This window comes from Mesoplodon mirus, assembly GCF_964341445.2.
Source record: "Mesoplodon mirus genome assembly, chromosome: X".
In the NCBI taxonomy this organism is placed as follows: domain Eukaryota; kingdom Metazoa; phylum Chordata; class Mammalia; order Artiodactyla; family Ziphiidae; genus Mesoplodon; species Mesoplodon mirus.
The window spans coordinates 36,078,264-36,104,339 of record NC_138981.1 but is presented as its reverse complement, the minus strand read 5'-3'; the positions used below and the strand labels follow the sequence as shown (position 1 = coordinate 36,104,339).

General features: G+C 41.3%; 1 long non-coding RNA gene across 1 annotated transcript in view; it reads left to right on the top strand.

Moving 5' to 3' along the window:
- Nucleotides 1-26,076, top strand: part of LOC309796877 — a 175,120-nt gene that overhangs the window by 95,430 nt on the left and 53,614 nt on the right. The window lies entirely within an intron of this gene.

Below are 26,076 nucleotides of genomic sequence, written 5' to 3'. Positions count from 1 at the left end.
GTAAAGAGAAGGAGCAGTTACCATAACCTTAAAAGAGAACTGTAGCTTTAAAAGAAGGTCACGCAATGGGATCCGTGGCCTCTGTTAGAGAAGCGTAACCACTGCCAACCTGTGACAACTCAGCAGGGAAGCAACCACGGGGATATATACCTCAACTTTACTCTGTACCCATCCTATGACCTATGGGTGTCTATCATTGGAAAACCAGGAGCCAGAGGACAAAGAAGTCTGTTGATGGAGTCTATAAAAGTCAGCTCCTGGAGCAGAGAGCAGGATAGAAAAGAGTGGAGATAGAACTGGGGAGATAAATAGAGAATATCTGACACACAAGTAATACATCCTTTCAGCACCAGTCTAATTCTTTAACAGACCTGAACAAAAGACCAGACTTCATAAGGATGCGCCCAGCATTCAGAATTTCTCAGTTTCTCCCTGATGTTGAAAACCGATGAGAAGCAGACTGGTGTTGCAATAAATTCCAACAGAGTCCTCAGGATGGAGGCTGCGGTGACCCTATTTGTTCATCCCATTTGCCAGCTGGCAGACTAAAACATCCATAGTGAGATTCAAGATTTGGTTTGGGCTCCAGCGACTCTAGACAAAGAAAAAATCTGCAACAAATCCAGTCTCTCTGGCCCTTTGCAGTTTCTTTAAGTTGATTTTACACATTAATTTGCTTCCACAAAATCTTGTCAAAACTCCAAATCTTCCTTCCTCTCCCACTAATTCTTCCAGAGCTCCTACTCTTTCTATCCATGAAAAGACCTAATGATTTTTGTCAATAACTAGGGTGACCATAATATACAGTTGATCCTCATGGTTCACAGATACCATATTTGTGAATTTGCCTACTCACTAAAATTTATTTGTAACACGAAAATCAATACTCGTGGTGCTTTTGCTGTCATACACATACATGCATGCGCAGAGTGGTAAAAAAAACTTGAGTTACTCATGCATGTGCATGTTCCCACCTGAGGTTGAACGTGGCGATGCTCTGCCTTCTTGCTTCAGCTCTCATACTGTAAACAAGTGTCCTTTCTGTGGTCTATTTAGTGCCACATTTTCCCAACTTCTGTGCTTTTTGTTGGTGATTTTTCTGTTTAAAATGGCCCCCAAACATGTAGCACTGGAGTGCTGCCTAGCATTCCTAAGCACATGAGGGCTGTGATGTGCTACATGGAGAAAACACCTGTGTTAGGTAAGCTTCATTCAGGCATGAATTATAATGCTTTGGGCCGTCAGTTTAATGTTAATGAACCAACAGTGTATATGAAATCAGGTATCTTGAAACAGAAAGGCAGATAAAACAAAGTTGTATATTGATAGATTTATGAAAATGCTATGACTAAAAGTTTGCAGGAACCTAATCCTGTATTTTCGCTAAGAGCACCGGTTCAATATTTGGTAATTCAGTGTTTGCACTGACTTTATAGAATGTAACTACTATGAATAGCAAGAATAGACTGTATTAAATAAAATACTTTAGGAAGTGGAAGATGGAATGCCTATAGAGAACAGACTTGTTTCCAAGGGGGTTGAGGGTGGGGAAAGGATGGGTTAGGAGTTTGGGATTAGCAGATGCAAACTAGTGTATATAGGATAGATAAACAACAAGTTCCTACTGTATAGCACAGGAAACTATATTCAATCTCCTGGGATAAACCATAATGGAAAAGAATATGAAAGAGAATATATATATATATATATATATATATATATATATATATATATATCTGAATCACTGCTGTACAGCAGAAATTAACACTGTAAATCAACTATACCTCAATAAAAATAATAATAAAAAAGAAAGATGGAATGCCTAGACAACAGGTGAAAATCGGGACTCATAATACTATAGTGTGTTGCAGCCAGCCCCCACTAGCTTACAGAGCTGATCCTGTGCATCTCTTCCTAACTCCACATTCATTGATGCCACATCAATAGCTTGAAATTTACACATGGAAATCGGTAAATCCTACGAATCAAAGAGCCAGTTGTTAAACATTTACCAGCACACCACTGACTATAACTCTTCATTTCTGTAATTTTCCCCTTAAATTCCTTTTGTTGAAGTACAGGAGTCACAGTGAAGCTGTCACCAATTACCTCAGCTAACTGTAGCCCTGGAGAAAATAATTCTTAGGTGGATGACCAGAGGTGTGTGGCAAAATCCTATGCTTACTGCCTCTTCCCTCATTCCGTCTTTAATTTCTCTCATAGCAAAATCTAACTGGAAGCTTGATGATGAAGGAATCTAGGAAGTATGGTATCCAGGCTTTAAAGGTGGAGATGATACCGAATATCAGTAAACCCTATATGACATGGAAGGAAAATAACTCTGATATTAGTAAATACCAATAAACTATTCAATAAATATTTCCTATGTGCCATCTATATGCCATTCACTGTACTAGGGGATTTCAAGCATTAATTTTCAAACTATGGGTAAAAATTTATAAAAAGTTATATTATTATTTTATTATGTTGTATCCAATGTTATTTTTTAATAAAATTGAACAAAGCAGAATACAAATACAGAAATACATGCATTACATGTAATATGAGTAAATATTGTTTGTAAAACTTTCAGATAGATAGATACATATATATCTATATATGTTTACAAAGTGAAATGCATTTCTTACTGTTGATTACAGTCAAAGTTTTAAAAAAAAAAACATAGCTTTTAGAGCAAGGATTAGCAAACCTTTACTCTAAAGGGTCAGATAGGAAATTTGTTACACTTTGAAGACCGCGTGGTCTCTGCTACAACTATTCCACTCTGCCTCTGTAGGGTGAAAGCAGCATAGATAATAAGAAGATGAATGGATGTGGCTTGTTCCAATAAAACTTTATACACAGAAACAGGTGGATGGCGTCTAGGATTTGACTCACAGGCCATAGTCTGCCAACTCCTGATTTAGAGCAAATGTTTCTCAAACTATCTGTGGTAAAGCACCAGTTTTTTTGTTTTGGTTTATTCCTGCCCAGAACAGGTATACAGCTCACGCCATATGCAACTCATTCCAGCGAGTTCAGCAACAGCCAATCTGACCTATGCCTTGCTCAACAACATGAGTACAGTGAGCATGCACTTAAACAATACAGTAATGTTAATTACATTTCTAGAAAAGATTATAAATACATACTCTCAGTTTATGTACTTATCTTGCTGCGGACTGGCAACAAACAGTTCACAGATCAGGGACCAACCACATTTTGAGTAGCACTACTTTAGAGAATACAAAAAAATAAAAGATACTGCCATTGTATTCAAGAGGTTTATGAGCCAATGGAGACAGACCTGTTAACAAATAACAGTAATACAAGGTAGAAAGCAATATGTGCTCTAATACAAAAACCAGTTCATAGCACATGAACATATTTTTCCCAAACTTGACCTATCTATCTGAAATGGCCACTTGTGCTTGAGATATATAGATAAGGATATTCCACATCCAAAGAAATTATTTAATGCATATCAACCATTATTAAACCCTTTTTATTTGATAATAATCTGTGTATATATGTATATACACACACACATATGTACATATATGTGTGTGTATAGATGTATATACACACACACATATGTACATATATGTGTGTGTATAGATGTATATATACAAAAATTGTCTATCTTTTTTTGTTTTGAAAGGTGCTCTATGAAATTTAGAGGACAGAGTTCCTCTCATAGACATCACTATGAACAATTCTTGGTGAATGAAGACTTAGTAAACATCCAACTCATTTACTGCTATAGCTGGGGCTGATCAACTAGAGACAGAGGCTATTGTGGGGTTTTTTTGTTAATACTTTTATTTTTTTGTTTTATATATATATATATTTCATTTTTATTGGAGTATAGTTGCTTTACAATGTTGTGCTAGAGGCTATTGTTATTTGCATGTTAAATAGTTTGCTTCTCTCTCCAGTTTCTCCCCGGCTTTATATATATATATATATTTTAGAGTTGAGTTTTTATTTATTGTTAAAAACAAAAAAGCGCAGCCCTGCTGAGGCCCAGTGTCCCCTGGGGGAGCGTCCTCAGTCCAGTGGTCTCGGGGCCGGGGTAGGGGAGGCCTGGCTACAGACTCTCTCTCTGACACACGGACTCGAGAGATGACAACACTTTCTTTGTGTGAATAAAGTACGTATGGACACTTGAAAGAAAAGAAAACGTCAATTTTTTTTCCAATGTCAAATAGTTTACTCCTCTCTCCAGTTTTTTTGTTTTTCACAGTAGTAACGTTTATTAGGAAGGAGGGATTCAATTAGACTTCCACATCACACACACAAGAAACAGACTGTAACCGTCGTTTCTAAAGAGGAAGGAGGGAGGCAAAGGGCCCTGACTCCCAGGGGTCAGGCCGCTTCAGCTGAACAAGGAGGGGAGTATGGGCTGAGGACGGATAAGGCCACTTCTCACCATTCGTCCAGTGAAGTTTAGTGGCTAAAATACTCCTACACAGCCCCTGCCCCCAAAGCGAGCAGCCCAGTAGAAAGCTGTGTTCTCTAGCAGACACCTGGGTTATGGCTGGTGGCGGGGAGGAAGAATGTCTTGCTATCACTTGCTGCTCCTCTGGGTTTCTTTGCCATTGATGACAGGGTTGCTGGAGGGGCCAGGAGGGCCGGCAGGTGTGTGGTTGGGCTGCCTTCGGGTAATTCGGGTGCTGGGGGGTGTGGGCCACCACCAGATCCATTACTCTTTATAAGCTAGTAGTGAAAACCATTTTGGAAATACTTTAAGCTGTATAAATACATAAGATGGTTGATGAGAGCAGGATCATAGTGTGATGGAGTAAAAATTCTTGACACTTGAGAGTTTCTGGCCATTACCCTCCCCATGTGCTTTAAAATGAACTGTTTCCTTGCTCTTTCCTTTTTCTGCCCTCCAAGGAGGGACTTCTGATGACAAGCTGGTTTGAGAGCTTCTGTGCTAGAGAGTCAGAAGAAAATGGTGAAGCAGAGTGTGTGGACGAGGGTTTCATGGGATCAGGAGTTGCTAGATGTGGACAAGACATCCATGTAAGCATGGGTTGCTAATGTCCCCGTGTTGACTGGAAGGAGAGGAATAAGGCACCGCCCGTGGCGTGTGATGGGAGTGTATGGGAGAGGACTCAAGGAGGGCGTTTTAAGGCTTATTGCTGAGCACTGTGTTTCCCTTCGTGGAGCTGCTGAAATATAAGAAAAAAATTAACCTATTTAAAACATACCTTTAGTTGTATGAAATACATTCTTTCAAAAACAACACCATGTGAGGAATGGTTTTATAATATTGATATTGTTGTGTTTGAACTAGTAATATTAACTACTGTAGTGATGTTTTGTGCCTTTCCCGGTCAAGGTACTCAAAGGATGTTTGAAGCTTCACCTTCAGAGTCTGTCAGAACCACTAAGTTTTCTTTTGGTGAACGCAAAACTAACATGAATAATGTTGAAAGATTGCCATGAATCACACATTTGACACTTTATCTTGACCATTATAACCTGATTCATTTAAAATTGGATCATCTTTCCCCTTCATCAGAACCTATGGAATGAGGAAGAGATAAGTAATATTATCTTAGTTTTACAAATGGATGAATTTAGGTGCAAGAGATTAGATGCTTGCTCTAGGGTCACTTGGTGAATTGGGTCTCCTGATTAAATAAATGGCAGAGTTGGCATGGACGTCCAGTAAATTTTTGTGCTTAAAAGAATGCCCAGATGATTTTGGCAACTGGATCAGCTACGGATATAAGAATGAGGGGAATATCTGATCACCCTACTGATGTTCCAGCAGTTCCTTCATCTTAATACGGTTACCGAACCAAACTTGGGTCCACTTGCCTGTGTGCAGTAAAGCCAGTCTATTGACACCAGGTTGTGGTGAAGGAAAGTGCAGTGTTTATTGCAGGGCACCAAGCAAGGAGTCCAGGGCAGCTAGTGCTTAAAAGACCCCAACTCCCCAAACTCCCTGAAAGGCTTTCAGGGAAAGGTTTTTAAAGACAGGGTGAGGGAGGCGGGTGTTGTGTGGTATGTGATCAGCTGGTGGACAGTCTTCTGATTGGTTGGTGGTGAGGTAATCAGGAGTCAACATCAACCTTCTGGTTCCAGCTGGTCTGGGGTCTGAGTGCTTGTGGGCAACAGACAGTTAACTTCTTCCACCTGGTGGGGGCTTCAGTGTCTGCAAAACAGCTCAAAGGATTTGGCTCCGAATATTATCTATAGCCCTTGGGGAGGAACTAAAGGTCCTTGACTTTGTTTAATGGCCAAACTATTATTCTTTTGTCTTGCTTTATTGTCTTCCTTTCTTTCTGCATTTTCTCACTTCTCTGATTAAACTTATTCTTTTTTAAATTTTAATTTAATTTTTATTGGCGTATAGTTGATTTACAATGTTGTGTTAGTGATTAAACTTATTCTTTGCCTAAAGCTTTTCTACAGACAAAAGGCAGCTGGAGGACATGGAGCTCTGGGAAGGCTCCGTAGGGTCCTGCTCTGTTACACTATCTTGTGTGAATACCAGAGTGCTCCCCAGAGACCTCCCTCTTAAGGAAGGATAATTTGGACTTTCTGTGCTTTTTTCTTTTTTGGGGGGGGGAGGGCGGTACACGGGCCTCTCACTGTTGTGGCCTCTCCCGTTGTGGAGCACAGGCTCCAGACGCACAGGCTCAGCGGCCATGGCTCACGGGCCCAGCCACTCCGCGGCATGTGGAATCTTCCCAGACCAGGGCACGAACCCGTGTCCCCTGCATCGGCAGGCGGAATCCCAACCACTGCACCACCAGGGAAGCCCGACTTTCTGTGCTTTTAGAAAGGCTTCACTGCCACCTATATATCCTGGGCTCCACCTCCAGCCTCTCCTCTCCCCACGCATAGGACAGTCATACCTTCAGTTACTTTAAGTTAGGCTGACATCTGGTGGGATTTCAGACATTGAAATTTTAGAAAATAAGGTTTTTATTTTGCTGTTTGGAGGAACAAAGACCCAGGAAATATTACCAGGACAAGAGTGGGACAGAAGGGGACAGAGTATGAATTTAGCTTCAGTTTATTCTAAGCTGTGAAATAGAAAGCTTAAGTGAGAGAGTGGCATGGACATATATACATTTACCAAACGTAAAATAGATAGCTAGAGGGAAGCAGCCGCGTAGCACAGGAAAATCAGCTCGGTGCTTTGTGACCACCTAGAGGGGTGGGATAGGGAGGGTGGGAGGGAAGCTTAAGAGGGAGGGGATATGGGGATATATGTATGCATATGGCTGATTCACTTTGTTATACAGCAGAAACTAACACACCATTGTAAAGCCATTATACTCCAAAAAAGATGGTTAAAAAAAGAGGTTATTCTTGATAACATACCCATGAATAAATGGGTCAAGGAGGAGTACTCTGAATCAGTCCTGTCACCAATAAGAGAGGAGGATGTCGCCAGCCTCTGAAACACTCCCCCATGGGTAACAGATCTATTAGGTAGATACCGTCCCACTCCTTGCCAGCAGAACACGGTTAATGTCATGGAGAAAGCTCCACGGTGGCTGGGAAATGCACATTTTATAAAAAAAAAACCTAACTGTCTAAAACCTGAAATGTATGTATTTCATTTTCTCCAGAAATGCTTTGCAATCATCTTCCCTCATCACTGCATTTTTCCTGATAGAGAAAGCCTTTGTGTTTGTGGTACACGTCAAGTTCTTGGAGTGAATGATAGCACTGCAACTTGGATGATTCAGAAGGACTTTTAATTCTCTTTAATGTATTATTTTAGTAAGTAAACTTAAGGCAAACTGTTTTTCCAGCCTAATTGCTTTTGTGACATTCCCACTGAGTCCCCGTCGTTTATATAATAAGGCTGATTCTGTTAGAAGGGAGACCTGCCTGGCCAGAGGGAAGAGAAATCATTGTTGGGCCTAAACTTATTCCCAGGCTTGACACGTCTTCCCAGGTGCATTAGCACAATCTTATTTGCCTCGATCAAGGATAGGGCAAGAATGAGACCATTGATCCGAGTCAAAAACTCTTCCAAATTCTGTTCTGGTTCTTCTAAGGCAGGAATGCAAGCTCAGCATCTCGCAAATGGGTCATAACCTTTTTTAGGTCACAGACCTTTTGAGTATCTGATGAAAGCTATGTTGATCCAGGTCCTGTAAGATGGGATTAGCCATGCAAGAGATTTATTGAAAGCTTGTGAGGAAAAATGAGGGGAGTGTGGAACTGGGGAGGCTAGGAGAGCCCTCAGACTGAGAAGGATATCTGATCTGACTCCCTGTAGAGGAGAGAGGGAGAGAAGGAAGGTTAGGTGGAAGCATCTTAGACTTCAGCGCTGTTTTAAGAGTTCAGTCAGGCTCTCAAGGAGTCCTCGAGCCAAAGTCGCCCATCAGGGCTTCCCTGGTGGCACAGTGGTTAAGAATCTGCCTGCCCATGCAGGAGACATGGGTTCGAGCCCTCCGGGAGGATCCCACGTGCCGTGGAGCAAGTGGGCCTGTGCGCCGCAGCTACTGAGCTTGCGCTCTGGAGCCCGCGAGCCACAACTGCTGAGCCGGCACGCCTGGGGCCCGTGCTCCGTAACAAGAGAGGCCACCGCAGTGAGAGGCCTGCGCACCACAATGAAGAGTGGCCCCCGCTCTCTGCAACTGGAGAGAGCCGCGTGCAGTGGTGAAGACCCAACCCAGCCAAAAATTAATTAATTAATTAATTTTTTTAAAAAGATTAAAAAAAAAACAAAGTCACCCATCAGAAGAGTCCCACGTCTCCCAGGAACACGCCTGCCTTAGTTTCCCTGACTTACTTGCTCACTGGCTGGAAGCCATTGGGGCTACTGGTCAATTATACTCCCAAAAGTCAGAGGTCTCAGAGGGACATTTTCATGGCCACCAGTCTATTCCTTGCACTGCACAGAGCTACTTGACACAAATTCAGGGAATAGATCCTCTGTGGTTCCCATGGGCCACTCTTCCTGAGGGGAAAACTCATGAAAGAGGAGTTAGTGGGATGAACTACAACTGCTGTTGCTGCAGTTGCTCTTGGAGCTACAGTTGGTGCTCATCCTCTCTCTCCTCTCCTATTCATTCTAGATTTCTCTCACCTTCAGGTATCACCTCTGTAGGTCTTGCTGGCTTGACCTCATGGTGTTCTATAACCCAAAACTTCATCTCTGAGAGGTCTGAGCCCTTGGGAGTCATACCTTTCTGAGGCTGGGTTGGCTACACTTGCCCACGCACAGTCATAATTGGGTAAGAGAGTACCAAGAGGTGCCCAAGTGTATCACCTGGGTAGCACACACATTCTCCATGCTGTCATAATGTAGAAGCAGCCTTATTACCTCCTGATGATCAGCGCCAATTACTCTTGTCACAATTGACTCGTCTTCTTGCCTGCTGGTCCCTGGGCTCAAGGAGTCCAAAGTGTCCTGGTGGTAGCCAGAGCTTGTAGTTCAATGGGACCCTTTCCTGCATTCTCTGGCAAGAATGTGCCCTCTTTGAGGACCATGACCACCATCCTTGTCATGCCTGGAGTTGATGGGACTGGAAGCACAGAGTCCTCCAGTGGTAAGTGGGGCCACTCATGCTTCCACCCCTTGGTCTCTGGATCCATGTATTCTTTCTACTAGGATACACAGTACCAGATACAGGTCTCTGATTTAATATATACACTGTGTCCTGAAGAGCACCCCCTTCTTTCAGAGTGTTGCCCCCAAACTGACACTTTAATTATTGCTTTCAAAAGCCATTCCAGTGTTCTATGAGGCTGGATGCCTCTGGATGGTGTGATGCATGATACCACCAGTGGAGCCCATGGTCATGGGCCCACTCCCTCACCTCCTTTGCTGTAAAATGGGTCCCCTGATCAGATGCCATGTTGCGTGGGATTCCATGCTTGTAGATCAGGCCTTCCATAATCCCCTGGATTGTGGTACTCGCTGAGGCTCTACAGGCAGGAAAGGTAAACCCAAGTCTGGAATAAGTATCTATACCTGCAAGGACAAACTACTGATGCTTCTCAGATGGAAGGGACTCATTGCTGTTGACTTGATACCAAGTGACCAAGAGATAGTGCCAGGTCTGGGAGCTCAGTTTGGGTCTCTACTGCCAACATGTTGGACATTTGGAGGCACCAGTAAACTAGATCAGCTTCGGGAAGTGGGAGTCCATGTTATTGTGGCCATCTTGGCAACCATGGCCACTACATGAATATGCCCATTGTGCCAATTCTGGGGTGGCTGATGACAAAGGCTAGCTGATGTCAACTGGCTGAGTCATTTTGTCTGCTTCGTTGTTAGGTGCCTCTTCTGTGATGGATGATTTCTGGTGGACATTTATGTGTGATACAAAGATCTTCACGTTTTATACCCACTCGCATATTTCCATCCACATGCCCTCTACCCCAGAACTCCTTGTATCTGATCTTCTAGTCTTCCCTTCCAGGCCATTGGCCACTGCCCATGAATCTAAATATTCTTACCTCAGACCACTGTTCCTTCCACACAAAGTGGTTGACCAGATGTACCACTTCAGCTCCACCCATTGGGAAGATTATCCCTCCCATTTTCATTCAGGGCCACTCTCGAATGTGATGTAATGTAACCACCATCCATTTTCAGCTTTCCCTCACACACTGAGCAAGAGCTTTATTTTCCTCCTTCAGCTATTTGTATGAGAACCCTCCCCCATGTGTCTACAGGTTCAAGCCTTGGTGGGACACTGGTACAACTCTTATGGGTGACATGGGGATGTGGGCTACCTGCTCATGCAGTTAACTTGTGTCCTCTGGTCTTGCTTGAGCCCCATCCTGGATGTAACATTTCCATGTTGTTATGGACTGATGCTAAGCCTGTCTTACTTTATGACTTGACAGTTCAGAAAGAACCCAACTCATAATGTGTAGCTCCAGCTGCATGTTGATGCTCATGATCAAACATTTTGTCTCTACCTTGGCCCACTAAGCTATCAGGACCTGTTTCTTAAAGCGCATATTATTTTCTGCTGTGGATGGCATGTCCTTGCTCCAGATTCCGAAGGCCTACATTGTTTTTCTTCCACTGGAGCTTGCCATAAGCTCCACACTGTATCATTTTCCACCACTGATGCTTGTAACACCTTGGATTGTATCCAGAAGGCCAGCTGGATTGTATGGCCCATGTGGCAATGTTGCTTGTACCATAACCTGGACCTGCTGCAGAACCCTTTCCTACTCTGGCCCCTACTTAAAGCTGGGAGGCTTCCATGCCAGAGTAATATTCCAGGAGTAGAATGGGCTGCCTCTAGGACCCAAAGAGGCCTACAGGATGCTGTGCTTCCTCTCTGTGGTAGGGGATGTGAGATTCAGGTCTGTTTTTAACTTCGGAGGGGTATTCCAGCATGCCCCTGACCCCTGGACTCCTCCATTGGGATCACCACCAATGAAATCTTTAGCAGGTAAATTGTTACTTTGTGCCAAGGACTCTCTGTGTCTCACTTACCAACCAGGATAGTGTCATCTTCACCTGCAGGGAAGTGAATGATCAAGTTCCAACTCCACATCTTACTGCCTATATTCTGAGCCACTCCTGGTGCCACTTATGTAGTCCAGGTCCTCTAAGAAGTAGGTGCCACAACAGAACTAGCCATGCAAGAGATTTCTTAGGGACAGTGCCTAAGACAGAAAATGGGGAGGGGATTGGGGGAGGCTGGATACTTCAAAGCAGGTCTGACTCTGGGTGAAGGAGAGAGAGAAGGGAGGAAGAAAGTAGGAAGATTGGGTGGAAGCATCTTAGACTGCAACACAGTTCTGAAGCAGTCTGCAAGACCATCAGGGAGTCCTTGAGCCAGAGGTGACATCAGAGAAGTCCTGCATCATTGGCTTGGAGCAGGCTGTGGGAAGCATGGCCTTGGTATCTACACAATGATACATTTCAGAGTGCAGCAGCTGGGACCATCAGTCACTTACGGTCCTTGAAGTAGGGGATCGGAGAGGTCTATTTTCATGGCTACCAGGAAGGTTTGTTTTCCTTCACAAAAAAGAATACTAATATGCCATGTAAAAATGTGTGTAATTTCATAGGGTTCATGGACCCTCATGGACCCTCTCAAGTCCACTCGTTGGATGGCATGGGTGGTTAAGAACACCTGTTTTCAGAATTTACTGCTGATGTCATTTAACGAGAATAGACTGCTGTGGGGTTTTATCTGAAAGACAAACAACACATCTTCAAAAGACACATAAATTCCTTAAGGATGTATTACAGTCTCTTCCTTAAAAGGGGGGCCTATATCCTCTTAATATTATGTACAGTACTATATACATTGTAGATAATCTGAATATCTTGGATGGGTATACAATAAGGATCCCAGCCAAAATAGTCCCATTTTGGGGGCAGTTTTAACAGTAGGACTGGGAAGCAACAAAGGCTTTTCAATCTTGAAACCCTCTCTTGTCCCGTAGTTTAGCAGAGCAGAAGTTTGGTGAATCCACCAATTTCAGAAGGCTCAGAAGTTTGTTCTAATAAAAAAAAATGCCTAATTTCTTTTTTTTTTTTTTTTTCTTTTTTTTTTTTTTTTTTTCTTTTTGCGGTATGCGGGCCTCTCACTGTCGTGGCCTCTCCCGTTGCGGAGCACAGGCTCCGGATGCGCAGGCCCAGCGGCCATGGCTCACGGGCCCAGCCGCTCCGCGGCATATGGGATCCTCCCAGACCGGGGCACGAACCCGTATCCCCTGCATCGGCAGGCGGACTCTCAACCACTGCGCCACCAGGGAGGCCCCCTAATTTCTTTAATCAAATAAAATGTTTTCAATATGTTATTCCTCCTTGGTAAGCAGTGCAGTTGAAGCAGTGTAGTGGAATACATTTACAAATCCAGGCAAAGGATGATCTTGCACAACTCATTTGATCCCTGTGTGTTGGATTCTCCTACCTTTTTTAATGTTTAAAAATATAAATACTTTATAATTTTAATTGAGATGAAATTTACATAGTTCAAAGTGCACACATTTTGAAAGAACAGCTTAATAAATTTTTACATACACCCATGTGACCACCAATCAGGTCAAGATATAGCACATTTCCAGGACTCCCAGAAGGCTCCCTCGTGTTCCTTCCCAGTCAGCACCTACCCCCCGCACATAAAAGTAACCACTATTCTGACTTCTATAACCATAGATTAATTTTGCCTGTCCTTAAACTTCATGAGCTCCTTTGTGGCCTGTTTCTTCCACTCTGCATTATGTCTGAGACTCATCCATGTTTTTGTGGGTGACTGTACTTCATTTATTTTCACTGTTGTGTAGTATTCCATTGCATGGTTATCTTATCATTTACTGTCCCATTCTACTGTTGATGGATATTAGAGTTGTTGCCAGGTTGGGGCTATTATGAAAAAAGCTGCTGTGGATTCTTGAAGATGTCTTTTAATGGACATAAGTACTCATTTCTCATTAGTGCATATCCAGGAGTGAAACTGCTGGGTCAGTGAAATATGTGTGTTCAGCTTTGATAGATATTGCCCAATAGTTCTGTAAAGTGGTTGCACTACCAGTTTTCACTCCCATCAGTAAGGTGTCAGAGTTCTAGCTGTTCCCTATCCTATCCTGGCCTCACAGACAGTAGGTATCGTAATTCCTTTATATTTTGGTCATTCTGGTGGGCATTTTCCACTTTTAAGTAAGACTAACTGAGCCATTATCAGTCAGGGAAAAGGCATGTCAGTGCTCTCAGAACCTCTTAAAGAGCTTAGGATGGTTTTACCCCACTGGATACACAAGGTTGTGATGTAGATTTTTTTTACTGACTATTCATTACAGCATTCTTGGTTCTTTGGAAGCACACCTATAGAAGTAACAAAATAAGTTTTATAATTATAAAGGCCCTTAGAAAAGGCAGTGGAAATGATTCTTGGAAACTGAAAGTCTAGTCTATGGCCCAAATTGAAGTGGTACAAGGAGGGAAATGGCCTCTTCAGGGACCAGAGAAGAGGTTAGCTCCAGAGGAAGGAATGGATCATGCATTTTATTACTGAGAATAACTGTCCATTCTTACTTAAATGTGTATAACTTCTCAGTGGTATTTAAAGGATTAATAATTTAATTATCAAACAACTTGGACTTTGTTAGGTCAGAGAAACAGCGAGGTTTACATCGATAAGGTTCTGCTGTTTTTGAGCTTTTACGGATGAAAGAGGAAGGACAAGAAAGCCATTAATAATTATAACTAAGTAGTTTCCCTACTTTATTCTACCCTCAGATCCATGGACAGGAAATAGGTCTGTTTGATCTATTAATCTGTAAATCAGGATTTGAAGACAAGAATTATAGATTCATCATCTCCTTTAATCCTTTCCCTTAACTATTCTTACCCTATAAAACTGCCTTGATTTGTCTGTGGGGCTCTATTTCTAAATTATTTTAATTCACAATAATTAAAAATGAACATATGTTTATTAATTGCTTTCCTTGTGCTAGGTAAATGGCTAGGGGTCCTTGCATCTATTATCATTTATGCTTCACACCAAGTATCTTGCTTAAGTTCTTCCCATCCCTGTGAAGCTAAGAGATTATATTTTATTAACACTGCTTTAAAGATAAAACTATAAAGGCAAAGAGGTGAAATGACCTGCTTTTGTATGTTTCATTATAATTTCAAGTTCAAAGAGCTTATTCTCTTTCTTTCACTTTTAGATTCAAGTTGCCAAGTCCTGTCAGTTTTCTCTTGGATGAAGGCTTCCTTTTCCACAACTGCTGCTCTTGTTCAGGGAACAGAATAGCCACAAGACTGGTTTCCCAAATAAATCTACACAGTATCACCATATCAATCTTGATGAAACACTGCTTTCATTATGTCCCTCTCTCCTGCCACACTATTCAATGGCTCCCCAAAGCCTGCAGGGAAAATTCCAAACTTAGTAGCTTTTTGGTGAAGGCACTTCTCAGTTTTACACCAACATACTTTTCCAAATACTTTCACACACAAATCCTCCATTTCAAACAATACAGACTACTTACTGACCATCAAATAAGAATTCCAATCTCACACATTTGCTCACAGACCTGCCAACCTGAATGCCCTTCTCCTTTTTCTTTGCCTAATCAAATGTTGCCAGGCCTTCGATGATAGACATCCATCCACTGACCTGAGGGGTCCCCTTATCAGGTATTTTCTCCCATCTCTCAACTCCTGTGGCATTTCATAGTTGTATTAAGGAGACAGCAAATTACGTATAGAATAACAACAGGATGAAAAGTGGCATGGTAGATTTGAAAATAAATTATATACTCCTTGAACTGAAAGAGCTCAAAATGTGAGATGACAATATAAATGGAAAATTTAATTAGGAACTTAAAGATATGTTAGTAGCATTTCTGAGCATGTTCTATGTAGTAGGCCATGCATTATTTTCCCTGGTCTTGCACATTTATTTCTATAAGTAGGCACTGTTATTATCCTCCATTTACTGTTGAGGAATCTGAGACTCAGATATGTTATAGGACGTAGCCAAGATCATCCAACTAATAAGGGGAGAGGGAGCATTTGAATCGCCCATATTCTTCTTTTTTTTTTTTTTTTTAACATCTTATCCCTTAGGGTATAGTGCACTTAAGATGTGATCTCAAGTTCCACTTGCTCCAGGAAGAAGACAGGGAGATTGAGGGAATGTAAGACATTGGAAGACTAGTAGGAAGGTGAATACAGAGAAACAGAGGAGGGCAAGAATTAACAAAAGAGAAATAAAAAGATGGACTGAAACATGAGCCAATAAAATGGAGCTTAGGATTCTGGAGCTAGCTCTGTCAACATTTGCCTTCCAGGGTCCTCCTTTTATAAACAAGTTGAAGATTTGTAGATTCTTAAATGGCTCAAATTCAGTCAGCCATTTGGTTCTCAGCTTTAAAGCTGTGGAAATGCCATTTTACTGGTTTGTCAGCAGTTGCGAAGACTTTAAGGACGAGCTCATACCAACCAAATATCTAAGAGATTGATGAATAAACCAGCTAACAGTATATTCATGTACAATGACACTATTTTAGAATACAGTCGACTCATAGCTGTCTTCACAGAAACTCCTAATGGATATGTCCTATCAATGGCTTCCCATTGTGCTTAGAATAAAAACCAAAATTCTTGCTTTGGCCTCAAAGGCCTACATGAGCTAACCCCTGTTGAACTTTCCAGACTTGTCTTGTGCTCTTCTCTCCCTTGCTCACTAAACTCTAGCTATATTTACCTTCTTCCAGTTCCTTGAAGAAGCCAAGCACTTTTTCACCTCAGGACCAACCTGTACGCTACTCCCTCTAGCTGGAATAATCTTCTCCATTCTTCACTTAATTAAATACCTTAATTTCTTTTACTGACCTTAGTTAAAGAAATGTAATTTTTACAGTTATATTTAATGAAAAGTCTTGAGGGGAGCTAATCTTATTAGCATAAGCACTTTGAGAATTAATTCAAAATGTCATATTTGTACAACTCTCAGGAAGATAATGAAGAGAACTCAGAGGACATTTAAATTCTAGTGACCATGTGAAAAGGCACTGTTGGAAAAATAGCCAGTAAGAACATAAGTTTTTAAACATTAAGATATGTGCTCTGTTCCTTGTTAGTGAGATGAGATCTTCAGAGAGATGTTCTATGATAAGACTTGTAAACACAAAATGTCTAGTGTAATCACTTCTGCTCATAAAACAGGTTTGTTATAGGAACTGTAGTTATTCACTTCAGGGATAAAGTAATTTCATAATAATAAATGGAATGGGCTCACTTAAGCAGTAAATGAACCTACCAGCCCTATGGCTCAACCTATAGCTGTAGAAGAACTGCCATCACCTCAGACAAATCTGCTCCAAATCCAGTGAAAAGCCTGCCCCCCCCCCACAATTATTCTTATCACTTAGGATTCAGTTTTAAGGTCACCTTCTCAGAAAGGCTTTCTCTGGGCACTGTATTTATAGCAGCACTACTTAAATTTTGGAAAATCACTTGGTAAAACTACAGATACCCTGCCCCTCCCTATTTCCATAAGCCAGGGCCTCTGTATTCTTTATTAGCTCTCCAGGTGATTCTGATGCTCACTGAAGTTTGAGAACTACTGATCCAAATGTGTACTCTTCCTTTTGTCCCTTTAGTCTCTATTAGAACGTCCTGTTTGTTTCCCTCCCAGCTCCTATCACAATATCTATTTACATGTGGTTGTCTGTCTCCCCTACTAGACTATGAACACCATGAAGGCAGGGATCATGTCTTGTCAATTACTATATCCCCAGCATACAACACAGTGCCTGGCACAAAACTGGGGGTCAAAACAATAGATGGCTCAGTATGCATAGGATGAATGAAATGGATTTTTGTTCATAGTGCACCCAAGACTTGCTTTATAGAAGTGAGTCATAAACTTTTATTTTTCATGAGAATCTTTTTGGGGGATGCTACTAAGTATTACAGATAAAATCAGAGTAGAGTCAGCTGTTCTGGTTAAATCAGGAATGGATGTTCCAGAGTTCTTCCCACTTGGCCTCCCTTGTATCCCTGAAGGAAGTATAGGACCTTGCTTCACAATGGGTGGTCCCTGGACCAGCAGCATCAGCAAATGGTACAAAAGGAATGGTGGGTAAGACTGCTGACACCATAGCACAAATCAAGGCAGTAGAACCAAAAGTCATTTTATTCTTCACTATCATATCCAGGCAGTTTTTTTTAAAAAGCCAGATTCACTTATTAATGTCCTTGTTGAAGCAGTAAAAAAATATTAATATTAAATTTCAACCCTTGAGTACATGTCTCTTTAATATTCTGTGTGATGACATGAGAAGTAAGCATTAAGCATTTCTGTTGTATAACAAAATATGATGATAAGATATGTTGAAGATAAGAACATATGCAATTCTTTGAGTTGTGTGTTGAACTAGCTGCCTTTTGCATGGTACACAAGTTTTTTGTTTGCTTGTTTACATTTATCTATTTTATTTATTTTTGGCTGTGTTGGGTCTTCGTTGCTGCACGGTCTTTCTCTAGTTGCGGTGAGTGGGGGCTACTCTTTGTTGTGGTATGTGGGCTTCTCATTGCGGTGGCTTCTCTTGTTGTGGAGTATGGGCTCTAGGCACGCGGGCTTCAGTAGCTGCAGCACGTGGGCTCAGTAGTTGTGGTTCGCGGGCTCTAGAGTATAGGCTCAGTAATTGTGGCGCACAGGCTTAGTTGCTCTGCGGCATGTGGAATCTTCCCGGACCAGGGCTCGAACCTGTGTCCCCTGCATTGGCAGGCAGATTCTTAACCACTGCACCACCAGGGAAGCCCCTTGCATGGTACACAAGTTTTACTTTTTAAAAAAAGTGACAAACTATGGTCATTTGGACTTGGGTATTTGGCAGACATCTTGAAAATGAACGAGGTGAACCTTTCACTTCAAGCAAAGTAACTGACAGAATTTGTTGTCAAAGATAAAATTTGAGCTTTCAAGAGAAAATTAGAATTGTGTAAAATTTTTATCTTCTTGGCAATACTTAAAGATTATTCTAATGAGATAGGTGGTTGTCTTAGCCCATTCGGGCTGCTGTAAACAAAATACCATAGACTGGATGACATAAACAGCAGACATTTACTTCGCACAGTCCTGGAGGTTGGGAAGTTCAAGATAAAGGTGCCAGTACAGTTGTGTTCTGGTGAGGACCCTATTCCTGGTTCATAGCGCCTTCTAGCTGTGTCCTTACCAGGTGCAAGGGGCTAGGGAACTCTGGGCAGTCCCTTTTATAAGATGCTAATCTCATTCATGACTTAAGTGCTTACCCTCATGACTTAAGTGCACCCTCATGACTTAAGTGCTTACCAAATATCCCATGTCCTAATACCATACTCTTTGGGTGCTAGGATTTTTTTTTTTTTTTTTTTTTTTTGCGGTATGCGGGCCTCTCACCACCGCGGCCTCTCCCGTTATGGAGCACAGGCCCTGGACACGCAGACCCAGCGGCCATGGCCCATGGGCCCAGCCGCTCCGCGGCATGTGGAATCCTCCTGGACCGGGGCACGAACCCACGTCCCCTGCATCGGCGGGCAGACTGTCAACCACTGCGCCACCAGGGAAGCCCAGGTGCTAAGATTTTAACATATGCATTTTGGGGGCACACAAACATTCAGACCATAGCAGTGGTGGTATTAACAAATGCAATTTTTAATTTTACATAATGTAATGTGCCATCATTTGGAAGATCTGCATAATTCAGTGAACTAATATTTTCCAAATGACCAGTGTAGAATCACAGATGGGCAAAAGATTTATTCAAAGTGAAGTTTTATGTAACAGTGTAGAAAAGTTCTTGATGTGGTTTCGGATTCCACACTGTAACTAATTTTTAAGGAGCTATCACTTGTAGAGCTTCAGTGTAACATCCAAGAACATGCGTGATTATTTGAAAAGGCTACTTCCCTTTTTTTTTTTTTTTTTTTTTTTTTCCGGTACGCGGGCCTCTCACTGCTGTGGCCTCTCCCGTTGCGGAGCACAGGCTCAGCGGCCATGGCTCACGAGCCCAGCCACTCCACGGCATTTGGGATCTTCCCAGACCGGGGAACGAACCCGTGTCTCCTGCATCGGCAGGTGGACTCTCAACCACTGCGCCACCAGAGAAGCCCCTACTTCCCTTTTTAACTACTTATATCTGTGAGGCTGGATAGTCTTCCTACACTTCAAACCAACATAGTACCACGGATGGAAAGCAGAAACAGATATGAGAATACAGCTGTCTTCTATTAAGGCAGGCATGCAAAAATACAAATCAATGTCATCCACTCTATTCATTAAGTTTGTTTTGGAAAATATAGTTATTTTCATAAAATATTATAGGTTTACTATTGTTAGCTTTAAATAATATATAAATATTTTGAAAATTTCTCAGTTTTAATTTCTAATGTGATGTATACTGATAGATATATACCATATAAACAAACATCTTTGAGATCTTTATAATTTATGAGAGTATAAAGAGGTCCTGAGAATAAAACATTTAAGAACTGCTGCCTTAAGAACAATTTGAAAACTTCTTCCTTTAAGCAGTTCTAGCCCCAAAGATAAATAAACCCTGATGAGTTGTTCCTAATCCCTTTTCCCTTTTATCAGCTAGACCCCAAGTCTGACAGTTGCTAAGTGCCTCAGATTTATTTCACATAAATGTACATTCCTTTCATGCTTTCCTAAGCAAAAAAGTTGTCACTTTAGGGATGCAAGGATTCTTCAATATATGCAAATCAATCAATGTGATATACCATATTAACAAATTGAAGAATAAAAACCATATGATCATCTCAATAGATGCAGAAAAAACTTTTGACAGAATTCAACACCCATTTATGATAAAAACTCTACAGAAAGTGGGCATAGAGGGAACCTACCTCAACATAATAAAGGCCATATACAACAAACCCACAGGAAACATCATTCTCAATGGTGAAAAACCGAAAGCATTTCCTCTAAGATCAGGAATAAGACAAGGATGTCCACTCTCGCCACTATTATTCAACATAGTTTTGAAATCCTAGCCACGGCAGTCAGAGAAGGAAAAGAAATAAAAGGAATACAAATTGGAAAAGAAGAAGTAAAACTGTCACTGTTTGCAGATGACATGATACCATACATAGATAATCCTAAAGATGCCACCAGAAAGCTAATAGAGCTAATCAATGAATCTGGTAAAGTTGCAGGATACAAAATTAATGCCCAGAACTCTCTTGCATTCCTATACACTGACAATGAAAGATGAAAAGGAGAAATTAAGGAAACAATCCCATTCACCATTGCAACAAAAAGAATAAAATACCTAGGGATAAACCTAGATACTGATGAAAGAAATCAAATATGACACAAACAGATGGAGAGATATACCATGTTTGTGGATTAGAAGAATCAATATTGTGAAAGTGACTATACTACCCAGAGCAATCTACAGATTCAGTGCAATTCCTATCAAATAACCAATGACATTTCTTAACAGAACTAAAACAAAAAATCTTAAAATTTATATGGAGACACAAAAGACCCCAAATAGCCAGAGCAATCTGGATGGAAAAAAACGGAGCTGGAGGAATCAGACTCCCTGACTTCAGACTATACTACAAAGCTACAGTAATCAAAACAATATGGTACTGGCACAAAAACAGAAATATAGATCAATGGAACAGGATAGAAAGCCCAGAGATAAACCCACGCACCTATGGTCAACTAATCTATGACAAAGGAAGCAAGGATATACAATGGAGAAAATACAGTCTCTTCAGTAAGTGGTGCTGGGAAAACTGGACAGCTACATGTAAAAGAATGAAATTAGAACACTCCCTAACACCATACACAAAAATAAACTCAAAATGGATTAAAGCCTAAATGTAAGGGCAGACACTATCAAACTCTTAGAGGAAAACATAGGCAGAACACTCTATGACATAAATCACAGCAAGATCCTTTTGGACCCACCTCCTAGAGTAATGGAAATAAAAACAAAAATAAGCAAATGGGACCTAATGAAACTTAAAAGCTTTTGCAAAGCAAAGGAAACTACAAACAAGACAAAAAGACAACCCTCAGAATGGGAGAAAATATTTGCAAACAATTCAACGGACAAAGGATTAACCTCCAAAATATATAAACAGCTCATGCAGCTCAATATTAAAACAACAAACAACCCAATCAAAAAATGGGCAGAAGACCTAAATAGACATCTCTCCAAAGAAGACATACAGATGGCCAAGAGACACACGAAAAGCTGCTCAACATCACTAATTATTAGAGGAATGCAAATCAAAACTACAATGAGGTATCACCTCACACTGGTCAGAATGGCCATCATCAAAAAATCTACAAACAGTAAATGCTGGAGAGGGTGTGGAGAAAAGGAAACCCTCTTGCACTGTTGGTGGGAATGTAAATGGATACAGCCACTATGGAGAACAGTATGGAGGTTCCCTAAAAAACTAAAAATAGAACTACCATATGACCAAGCAATCCCACTACTGGGCATATACCCTGAGAAAACCATAATTCAAAATGAGTCATGTACCACAATGTTCATTGCAGCACTATTTACAATAGCCAGGTCATGGAAGCAACCTAAGTGTCCATCGACAGATGAATGGATAAAGAAGATGTGGCACATGTATACAATGGAATATTACTCAGCCATAAAAGGGAACAAACTGGGTCATTTGTAGAGACTGTCATACAGAGTGAGGTAAGTCAGAGAAAAACAAATATCGTATATTAACGCATATATGTAGAATCTAGAAAAATGGTACAGATGAACTGGTTTGCAAGGCAGAAATAGAGACACAGATGGAGAGAACAAACGTATGGACACCAGGGAGGGGAAGAGGGAGGGGGAGGGGGGACGAATTGGGAGATTGGGATTGACATATATACAGTAATATGTGTAAAATAGATAACTAATAAGAACCTGCAGGAACTTCCCTGGTGGCACAGTGGTTAAGAATCCGCCCACCAATGCAGGGGACACGGGTTCGAGCCCAGGTCCGGGAAGATCCCACATGCCGCAGAGTAACTAAGCCCGTGCGTCACAACACTGAGCTCGTGTGCCACAACTACTGAAGCCTGCACGCCTAGAGCCTGTGCTCCGCAACAAGAGAAGCCACTGTAGTGAGAAGCCCGTGCACCACAGCAAAGAGTAGCCCCTGCTCACCACAACTAGAGAAAGCCTGCGTGCAGCAACAAAGACCCAATGCAGCCAAAATTAAATAAATAAACTTAAAAAAAAGAACCTGCTGTATAAAAAATAAATTAATTAAAATTTTTAAAAAGTGTTATCACTTTGATTAGATTTTTGCACTTGTTGGCTTCCATGATTTGGTTTGGCAAAGAGCCTGGCCACTCAGCTGGGTAGCATAGGTATCCACAAAGCAGCTTCTAGAAAGAGATGACTCAAGTGAAGCATCAGCTGCTGGCTTCTGCCAACTTCAGAAGACAAACTCATTCTTTGCCTTTTTTTAGGCAGAAAGCTATTCTACTCAGTGTTTCTGATGGTGGGATATAATTTTGTTATAAAGGGCCAAAGAAAAAATATAAAGTATTAGAAACAATCAATCAAATAAAAGGGGGCTAATATTTATTTAGCACTTGCTTTAAGCCAAATACTCTTATATATGTTAATTCATTTAATCCTTTCAGCAACACTATGAGATGGGCATTATTAGTCTCATTTTACAGATAAGGAAAGTAGGATTAGATGGCTGTTATATAGCAGAGGAGGGATAAAACCCAGGCCTCAGTGGCTCCAAAGACAGATTAATAGTCAGAGGATCTGGGTTATGTCAAATGCTTTATGGTGGTGGTTTATGGATGTGGGGATAAAGACACCTCAAATAATTCTTTAGAATTACCTCATACCAATGATTCTCAAAGTGTGGTCCCTGGACTGGCAGCATTGGCATCTGTAGGAACATGTTAAAATGCAGATTCTCAGGCCCCAATCCAGACCTGCTGAATAAGAAGCTTTGGGGGAAGTGAGGAAGGCAATGCAAAGGGCAGACTAGCTGCCAGAGTTGCCAACCTATAGTGTTTCACGGTGACAGAAATAAACCTGCAATATTGTCAGTTAGCTCAGGTGTACTCTTCTCTGGGGAGAGCAAATTGGTCTCCTATTCCATTCAGCTAATAAATTCCTCATTATGAATTTCAACATGTGACAGGAAAATAATATTTGTTATTTATAATGTTCTGCTTCCTTCTTAAGGAAGACTGATCCTGGTAACCAGAAAAGTTTTTTGCTTGCTTAAGCATGAGCTCTTCACCATTTGTCTAATGGCCTCTTATCTTCCTCCTCCTCCCTTGATGCCTGAAGGATCAGCAGTACAGATCTCTGAAAATTCTTATTCATGGATCTGCTTAGATCAGATTCCCTAGAAGCAGAGCCTGAGTTGGGGATTCCTGTGCAAATGATTTATTGAGGAAGCACTCTCAGGAGAAGAGAAGCAAGGGAAGGAGGTTAAGCATCAGGGAAAGCTAACCAAGGATGTGGTCTCAGACAGATACTGGCTTCCGCCTAATCCCCAGGGAAGCTCTGGAGCATGAATTTCACCACAGGGTTGGTCCTGCCCAGAAGGACGAGAGCCAAGTTTTTGTACACCTATCAGCTACTCACTGACTGTGGACTGCCAGTAGTGGGATGAGGGTGAGAGTGTAACCTCCTGGGCTAGGTGGTTCCTGATGGCTGAGGGTAGCAAAAGGGGCAGCTATGAGCCATTAGTATCCCACCCTGACAGCAGCTGGGGGGTGGGCGAACCCAGGTTAATAGACATCTGGTTGAGACACCAACAGCATCTACTACATGAATGCTTTTTGGATCACTGTTCACATCCCTGAAATCTGTATCGATCTCTGCTTAGGTGTGAACTCCCCTCTCATCTGTTGGCCTCATAGAATCCAAGTCCTGGACCAGCCAGTTTCCCATTCCCCATTCAGCCATTGAAGTAAATCAAATCAAGTGGCTACATTTGTAGGATCCCAGATAGTTTGCAGAGGGGTGTTGAACACATGCATTATCCCTCCCTGTAGAATATCTTTCTATCCTAGGAACATTTTGTTGTTATTTCCTGTTTCCTTCTTTTGTAAAATGAAGGGATGATCTGGATCATTTCTAAGCCTCACTCCAGTTTAAAAATTCACTTGCCTAACGATTTTGCTCCAGAAGGCAGCTGTTGTACTTGCATTGCCTCTGAGAATGAGTTTCACAAAAACATGGATTAGAAACTAAGTCCAGTGTCATTGATACAAGTCAGGCACTGTTCAAACTGTGAAAAGATTTAGTCCATATAAAGGAGTGCACTTCCATTTGTTCTGACCACGATTCTTTCATCAATAATTGATATTGAATTTACTGGATAATTATTAGGGATGAATTACTTTAAAATATTAAAGAACTGCAGAGTTGATTGCAAATTCCTGCCTCAGTGATCTGTGTCATGTGTTTGCCACACAAAAATGCAGATACTATCATTTCCATTCCCAATATTACAGTGCATCAGCACTTAAATTAAGGGCTTCAGGAAGGTTTCACAATGGCAAAGCAATATATCGTTGAAACTGTGGCAGAAACTGAGGCAAAACTGCAAAAGTATCACTGAAGTGTCCCTATGTGTCTCCTTTTAATCAAGTACAAGCTGATATTGAAAAAAATTCCTGATGTAAGTAACTGAAAGTAGGTCTACCCCGACCAGATACTGGCCCTTTGTGTGACTTAAAACAAAGCACCTATTCAGGTTTATAAAACACTGAAAAGTGTCCCCTCTTGCTGGACAACTTACAAAAATGTCATTCCTTCCTCCTGGCTGTAAGGCCTATAAGGAGGCACAAGCCTTGGTATCTGAAGTGCAGACCAGGTTTTAACCCTTACTCACACCTTTTACCTGAGGCCTTTGCACAGAGTACATCTTGCCTGTCAATATATAGTGTTCCTGGTTGTAGATGTCCAATCATTGTGACTTGACCAGTTTTCCATTCTTTGATATGACCTTTCATATTTGTCATCAATCCTACAAAATTGCTGAGTAGCACCATGTCTGAAGACATGCTGCAGCTCATCTCCATTGATGAGAATGTCCAAGACAAAAATGCCCAAAAAAGAATGTGTTCTGGACACCCTCTCTGTATGTATTCTTCATTCCTTTTTATCATATGAGAAGATTTGCCTTGGAACTTAGGCATTGGACCAAGAGACCCTCACCATTTTAACTGAAGTTCTAGGGTCGCTTATTTGTGTAGGAGCTCTAATGTGGCATTGCCATGCTAATCTATGCAGATCTTTCTGCCTGGGGGTGTTACAATAGTCAAATTGTTAGCACAATATTTGTTCGAATATCTGACATTGAATTATTTTTCTAAAGTTCCTAGAAACATCACTGCAGGAAAAAAAAAAACAACTGATAATTCTTCCCCTACATGGAAATCATTGCAGTGTAATCACATGGTGTTTTTACTTCCAGTGTTACAGTGGAGAAAGCCTGGAAGAAAGGAACTCTTTGACTAGTTATATTAATTAAGTCAATAGGATCTACTACACCAGCAACCCAAGGGTCATTGATGGAGTTATTGTTAATCTCTGTCATTACAGTAGTTACATAGGAAAGGGAGTGAGGGA